This window comes from Dipodomys spectabilis, unplaced genomic scaffold, assembly GCF_019054845.1.
Source record: "Dipodomys spectabilis isolate Male_0828 unplaced genomic scaffold, ASM1905484v1 ptg000454l, whole genome shotgun sequence".
NCBI classification, from domain to species: Eukaryota; Metazoa; Chordata; class Mammalia; order Rodentia; family Heteromyidae; genus Dipodomys; species Dipodomys spectabilis.
In genome coordinates, this window is record NW_024871131.1 from 1,686,441 (window position 1) to 1,694,822 (window position 8,382).

Sequence of the window (8,382 nt, forward strand, 5' to 3'; positions counted from 1 at the left end):
ATTTTCCAAAAAATATTCTCATAAATAGCAAATAGGAAAATTACTTTGATTATCCCTCGCTCTTTTCCAGTTGTGTGTCTCAAACTGAAGCCTGGGCGCTGTCCCTTAACCCCTCAACTCAAGGCAAACACTCTATCACTTGACCCTCAGTGCCACATGGGGTTTTTTGATGGTTCATTGGAGGTAAGAGTCCAACAGGCTTTCCTTCCCTAGGCTGTCTTCAAACTGCGATCTTCAGATCTAAGCCTCCTGAGAAAGTAGGTTTCCATAGCCACTGGAATCTGGTGTATTGTTTTTGCCAAACCTGGGGCGTGAAATTAGGGCCTGGGTACTATCTTTGAGCTTCTTTTTATCAAGGATAGCACTCTACCACTTGAGCCACACCACAGCTTCTGGCTTTTTCTGAGTATGTGGCACTGAGGATTCAAACCATGGCTTTCATGCATGCTGAGCAAGCTCTCTACCACTAAGCCACATTCCCAGCCCTAACCTTACGATTTTATCCCTCAACTTGCCTATCCACAAGAATAGGCTTCTGAGTATAAATCATATAAAAAAATCCCTATAGGCAGTTGTCCAAAAATAAATAAGACAAAGCTCATACTAGGGACAGAATCTAGCCATGTGATGACTTAACAAATGCCTCCATTTAATTATGTATCATGTTTCAACATTTAATAACGTATTAATGAAAATGAGTCAATGTACTGAATTATTGTGTATAATTTTATAATATATGGACACAACATAATAAATATTATGTGTATAATAATACTAAATACAATAAACAATAAAATGAATAAAATAAAAATTAAATAAAAAATCAATAATAATAATCATAATATGAAATAAACATACATATGTAGCTATGTATCTTATATTACACATATATACAAATATTTTCTCTATTACAGGGCCTTAAGTCATGCCCTGGGAACTCTAGCTTGAAAATCTTTTCCTCAAAGACAGGCAGCTTAGCCTTCACCCAAGGTCCAAAAGAGTTACTTGGACAGTGAGCTCAAATCCCAGCAATGGCAGAAATACTGGCCCCAGTTTCAAGACTGTGACTTAACATTTGTAATAGAAACAGTTATGTTTATTCAGTTCCATACTGAACACTGAAAAAAATCAGTGTATAATTTTGTACAGCTATTCAGACATCCATCCCTTACCACCAAAGTGCTTCTTGAGGAGTACATAATTTTTGTACGTTTTTTACTGTAAAAATGTTGTACAGAGGGGTCACAGTTACATGAGCAAAGTATTGAGTACATTTCCTATTGAACATTGTTGCCTCCTCGTTTGTTTTTCCCCTATCATCCCTTCCTTCCCATCTTCATAACTAACTTCCATGCTGAGGGCAGCGACTTATTTATTTTTAGCATGGCATGGGATTTGAATTCAAGTATTGGCAACTCTGCACCTTCTGTCACATTGCTATGGATTCATCAAGACTCTGAGTTCAAGTCCCAGGCTAGAAAAGAAAACTGGCAGAAATTCCAAACCAAGGAGCTTTATTATTTCAATTTAGTTAGTTAATTAATGAATTAATTAGTTCATTAATTTTGCCAACCACGGGGCTTGAACTCAGGTCATGGCAACTCTGACTCAGCTGCACTCTCCCTAGGCTGGGGTGCAGCCTCGGGACCCAAAGCTGATCCTGGGACCCTAGGCCCAGTGGGCTTGCAGGAAGAAAAAAAAGCAGAACAGCACAAAAAGTGGGGAGCTGTAGAGGGCTCAGGGTTTTACAATTTTTTCTGTGCATGGTGACCATCCTCGGTCTGAATGACATGGTTTCAAAGTGGACCTGGCCTGCCATTGCAGATGGCTGGCAGGTTATCAGGGAAAACATAAGCCAACATATCAACATAGGCCCAGGGTTCAAATCCTAATCCTTACACTTACCAATGGCAGGAGATCACAAGAGACTCGTTCCTATGCATAAGAATACAGATTGAAAGAGTAGTACATGCATTTGTCTAATCTAAAATTGGATGCAATAATCCTAGCATGCTGATTAACCTTTATTAATAGTTTATTAAGCATGAAAAGAATAATATTGCTGCAATGGAGATATATAAATACCTAAGAGTTGGTAAGAACGTAGTAGATGTCATCCAGTCATAGATAAACAGCTCTGGAACTCTTTAACAATATATATTTATTTGTATACCACCCTCTGCCTATCCATGTATTGCTGTTTTGGCCAAACTTGGGGCTTGATCTCAGTGCCTGGGAACCACATGACAGCTTCATTGGCTAGAGGCTTCTGTGCCCACACTCACCCAATCATGAATTGGGCCTGCTAGTACCTGAGTTCAGATCCCAAAACTGCCAAAAATTTAATCTTTGAGTTAAAAGCCGAGTGTGACACATGTTTTCCTTTTCTGGGAGAGTCTAGGATGTCAGGCATGATGGAGAACACATCTACAAATCTAGATGTTATGTGATTTGATGTAAACAATGTAATAAATGGTATAGGTATCACCAAAGTCAATAAAATAAATCATAAATAAATGAATAAAAAAAGAAATAACATGAATAACCACACTAAATGTGATATGGACTGAACATCTGTATGGAAGTGTAAATCTTACCACACCAAACAAGGTATCTACTGAACATCTGTATAGAGGTATAAATCCTATCTTTAAAATATATATAAGGAGTATGTTTTCCATGCCTGAGGCTTGAATTCAGCCCACCCCAATGAGAAAGCAATGGCGGGAAATCCTGAGATAATGGTTTCTGGAACAGGAAAAGTCATGGAATGTGATTGATCTCATAGAATGAGTAGTTCATGCATGAAGTGACTAGGAAATGATAGGCAAGACTCATGGGGCATCGCTTATTTGTAAAGCAGTGCTGATTAAGCATGACAATAATCATCACAGTCATGAAATGAAGGCATCTGGAAAGATCCAAGAATCAGTAGACACATGGTAGATTGGATTCCATCACAGGTTATCGTCTCTCCTACTCTATACAAATGTCTACTTATTTGCATACTACTTTCAACTTATGAATGGATGACTGCTGTGTGCCCTTCCCCCACACCTCCACCTGTGAGTCCAACTCAGGTTCTGGGAACGGCCTTACTCCTTAGTGGCTCACAGGCTGGTGTGCTCACATGGACCCATTCGTCAATGGGGTCTGCTGGTCCCCGAGTTAAGATCCCAGCAGTGCCAAAATATTCATCCTGATGTCAGAAGCCAATTGTTGCACCTGTGTTCCTTTCCTGTGCAAGTCCTGGGTCTCAGCTAGGATGAAGAATGCATGGGCCACACTGTGGCCATGGGAATAGGTTGTTATCCTGTGAGGCCAGTTATACCTGTCATCATATACTGAAGAAAATACACAATACATCCATGAATAGCATACAAAATAAAATGACTACACTAAATGCACAATGCAGTCCACACACGGATTTGAATATACATCCCATGTTTAAATGATGCATTCAGGACAATTGTGGCCTCCCTGGTGCTTGATCTCTGTTCCTGGGAACTGACCAGCTCTTTAGTGGCTCACAATCTGGTGTGATCATGTGGACCCATTGGGCAGTTGGGCCTTATAGGCCCAAAGTTCAAATCCCAGCACTGCCAAAATTCACCCTGATGTGAGAAGCCAGTCATTGCTCCAGTTTTCCTGTGCTGTGCAAGTCCTGCGTCTTAGCTAGGATGGAGAATGCATAGGCAACTCTCTACTCATGTGAATAGGTTGTCATCCAGGTTACCACAGTTATATCTGTCATCCTATACTCAAGAAAATACACAATACATCAATGAATAAGACAAAAAATAAAGAGAATGACTACACAGAATGCAAGATGCTGCCCATCCATGTATGGAAATATAGATCCTGTGTTTAAATGATGAATTTATGACTATATTGGCCACCACCAGGGCTTCATCTCAGGTCGTAGGAACTGCCTACCTCCTTAGTGCCTGACAGGTTGGTGTGTTCACCATGACCCATTCACCAATTGGGCCTGCTAGGCCTTGAGTTCAAATCCCAGCACTGCCAAAAGATTCATCTTGATTTGAGAAGCCAATCGATCCACCTGTTTTCCTCTCCTGTGAAAGTCCTGGGTCTCAGCGAGGATGGAGTATTCTATATAGACAACTCTATAGACATTCGAATAGGTTGTTATCCATGTCAGCATAGTTATATCTATCACCATACTCAATAAAATACACAATACATCCATGAATAAGACACAAAATAGAAAGAATAACTACACTGAATGCAAGATGCATACCACACTTGTAGGTAAAGGGAGATTCTACGTTTAAAAAAGTCGTGCTTGTTATTTTGTCCACTGCTGGGGCTTCAAATCAGGCCTTGATCCAGACCTGACATTCTAGTCTTCAAGGATGGTGAGATTTCCCTTACCCCAAAGTGCAACAATGCTACCCAGACCTCAGTTCAAATCCCAGCACTGACAAAAGATTCATTCTCTTGTCAGAAGCCAGTCGTTGAACCTGTTTTCCTCTCCTGTGTAAGTCCTGGTCTTCCACTAGGATGTAGAATGCATAGGCAACCCTATAACTATAGGCACAGGTTGTCATCCATGTCAGCACAGTTATACCTGTCACCATACTCAGTAAAATACACAACAACTCCATGAATTAGACACAAATTAAGGAGAAGTGCACCGAATGCAAGATGCTGTCCACACATGTACGTAAATATAGATCCTATGCTTAAATTATGAATTTATGACTATCTGGACCTCCCTGGGACTCGATGTCAGGTCCTGGGAATTGCCTATCTCCTTCGTTGCTCACAGGCTGGTGTCCTCACCTTGACCCTTTCCTCAATTGGGCCTGATAGGCTCTGAGTTCAAATACCAACACTGCCAAAAGATGAATCCTGATGTGAGAAGCCCATCCATTCACCTTTTTTCCTGTCCTGTGAAAGTCCTGGGTCTCAGCTTGGATGGAGAATGCATAGGAAACCCTATAGCCAGGGCAATAGGTTGTTATATCTGTTACCTTACTCAGTAAAATACACAATACTTACATGAGACAGAAAAGCAGGACAAAAAGTACTCCAAAGGCAAGATGCTGTCCATACATATATGTAAATATAAATCCTATGTTTAAATTATTAATTTATGACTATCCTAGCACATCCTGGGGATCAATGTCAGATCCTGGGAATGGTCTAACTCCGTTGTTGCTCACAGGCTGCTGTGATCACCTTGAACTATTCACCAATTGGTCCTGCTAAGCCCTAAGTTCAGATTCCAGCACTCCCAACAATTGGATCATGCAGTAAGAAGCCAAGTGTTAAACTTTTTTTCTTTTTCTCTGAGAGTCCTGGTGTCAGGCATGATGGAGAACACGTCTACAAATTTAGATTACATGTAATAGGATGTCATCAATGTAATAAAGGGAATGGGTGTCATCATAGTAAAATCAATGGTAAATAAATGAATAAAACAAAAAGTACATACACCAAACGTGTATGGACTGAACATCCATAGGTAAGTACAAATCCTGTATTTACAATGTATATAAATAGTATGTTTTCCAAGGCTTGGGCTTGAATTTTGCCTAAGAGTACAGGCCTGACTTTCTTATGTTCAAGTACAGTGAGCTTCCACTTCTTCCACAGTGCTGCAGATTTACCCAGAGTTCAAATCCAAAGCCTGGCAGAATAAAGGGGGTGAATTGCAAGCCAGGGAGCTAATCTCTTTCAATTATTTTTGCTCAGCAGGGAGCTTGAACTCAGGTTGTGGTAACTCTGCCTCAGCTTCGATCACCCTATGTTGAGGTGCTGCCACTGGACCCACAGTAGATCCTGTGATCCTAGACCCCCAGGCCTTTTGTGGCAAAAATGTACAGAAAAAAATGCAGCGAGATGGCCTTTTTATGTTTTCTTCCTTTGCACGGTGACTCTCCTGGGTTAGAATGACACTGTTGCAAAGGGCACTTCACCTTGCATTGCTGAAGGTTGTCAGACTATTGAAGAAGTCATAGGTCCACATGGCAATGTAGGCCTTGATTTCGAATCCTAGTCCTGACACCAATCAATGGCAGAAGATACTAAGAGACTCGTTCCCATCCATGGGAATAACAAGGTAATATTATCAATGTCACAGTTGAATGAGTTGATGGTGTATGATGCTCCTATAAAATTAGACAGCATCATTTCAGGAGACTGATTTTATTTAATATTTATGAAGCATTAAAGAATACTGTTACAGAATGCAATAATTTCAGGATATTGATTGATTTACTTAATAGTTTGTTAAGAATGCAAACAATAACATTAATTACATGGAGGCATTATAAATACCTAAGAATTGGTAGGAGTGTAGCCTATATAACTGAATAATGTATAGACATCTCTGACACTCTATAACGATTTATATTTATTTGTGTACTATCATCTGCACGTCAATCTGTTCTTATTTTGTCAACCGCTGGGGCTCGATCTCCGGTACTTGGAACTGCCTGTCAGCTCAATTTGCCCCAGGATGGCAGGCTGACACTCACCCATTCATGAATTGGGCCTTGTAGGCTGTGAGTTCAGATGCCAGCACTCCCAAAAAATGAATCGTGTACTAAGAAGCTGATGGTGACACATGTTTTCCATTTCTGTGAAAGTTCTGGGTGTCAGGAAGGATGTACAATACATATGCAAACCTTTATCCTATGTAATCAATGTAACCACTGTTCTATGTGTCATAATAGTCAATAAAATGAGTAGTCAATACATGAATAAAACAAAAAATAAAATAAATAACTACACTGAATGCAATATGGAATCAACGTATGTATATAAATATAAATCATATATTTAAAATGTGCACAAATAGGATGTTTTCTACTGGTGGGCATCGATTTCAGGCCTAAGGAACAGACTTGAATTTCTTGAATTCAAGGAGGCAAGCTTCCCCTTCCCACACAGTGCAAGAGCAGGGTTACCTAGACCATGAGTTCAAATCCCAGTCCTGGCAGAAAAAAATTGGCATCTCCATGCTATGTGATGCCCAATTCGTAGGTATTTCATTTGGCCTCCATTTAATGAATGTGATTGTTTAAATGCTTCATAAAGTATTAATTAATACTGACCAGTGTCTTATAATGTAATTGTGTATAATTTTATCAAGTCATTCAAGTACTGCCCATTTAATCATGACATACATCACATTCCTTTGGTAATCACATGAATAGGAATGAGTTCCATAGGATCTCCTGCCATTTGTTGGTGGCAGGACCAGGATTCAAACTGTGGGCTCCAGCTCCTACCACTTAAATCTGAGGACAGGGAACTCACAGGTCTGTCCAGGAACATCAGCAAAACCAATGATTAGCCAGGCATCAGTGGCTCTCAGCAGTCTTCCTTAAAACTTACAAGGCTGTGAAAGAAGAATCATGGTCAAAGTCACCCTAGGCAGGAAAGTCCTGTCTAACTTTTTCCAACACAGCCAGAAGTAAAGTAGTGTGGTTCCAGAGGTCGAGAGCTAGACTTGATCAAAAGCAATTCACAGATTGTGCCCAGATCCTGAGTTCAAGGTCTGGGAACAAACAGACATACACAACAATCTGTGCAGTCATCAGGCTAAAGCAGGTCACCCTCTTGTCCCCAACTGGATTGGACAGAGTTCCCTGGGAAAGGGGCTGCCATCATTTTGACTCCACCCATTCTGCCTACATCACAGGATTCCAGCCACACCCCCATTGTTTCATGGTTCTTTCTGACCAATGGGATACAAGAATTGTGGCCACGCCCACATTCCATGTTGCCAAGTAGCACCTTGATTCCCTCCGTTTGTTAACATCACTACCAGCAGTTGAGGAAGGTAGAGGTGTCTGAGTGGTGAGCAAGAGACTTGAGGCCTAGGAGGAGAGGCCTTCCTCAGGTCCACCATGTACCTGCCTGAGCCCCGGCCCTCTCCCCCCCTTCACATGGAGCAGCATTTCAAACCTGGTGCTGAGGGCTCAGACCCACGGTTTCCTCAGGCAATGGTACAATGGTGTGCCACGAACCAGCTTGGGGCCCTGACCTGATCCTGGCTCCCCTGTCCTCTGCTCAGGGCTTGAGTGTCTGTCATGCCTCTGCCATTGCTGCTTGCCCCACCTGGAGCAGCTGCCAATAGCTTCTGCCAGCAACACATGTGAGTGGCTGCCACACAGCCCCGCACCCTGCGACCCCATATCCCCTCCCCTCCAACCTGGACCCTGCCTCCCCTGTGCCCCACAGTCTGGCCCAGGCCCTGGCACAAATGTGCCCCAGGGGTGGGGGTGGGTGTTACCCGAGGATCCCACCTCCATCCCCAGCGGCTAATGTCCCAGGAAACGGGGAGATGCAGGATAGTGTGAGGAGTGGGCGCCACAGATCCCCTGGCCTGGAGCAGTGGGAGCCACA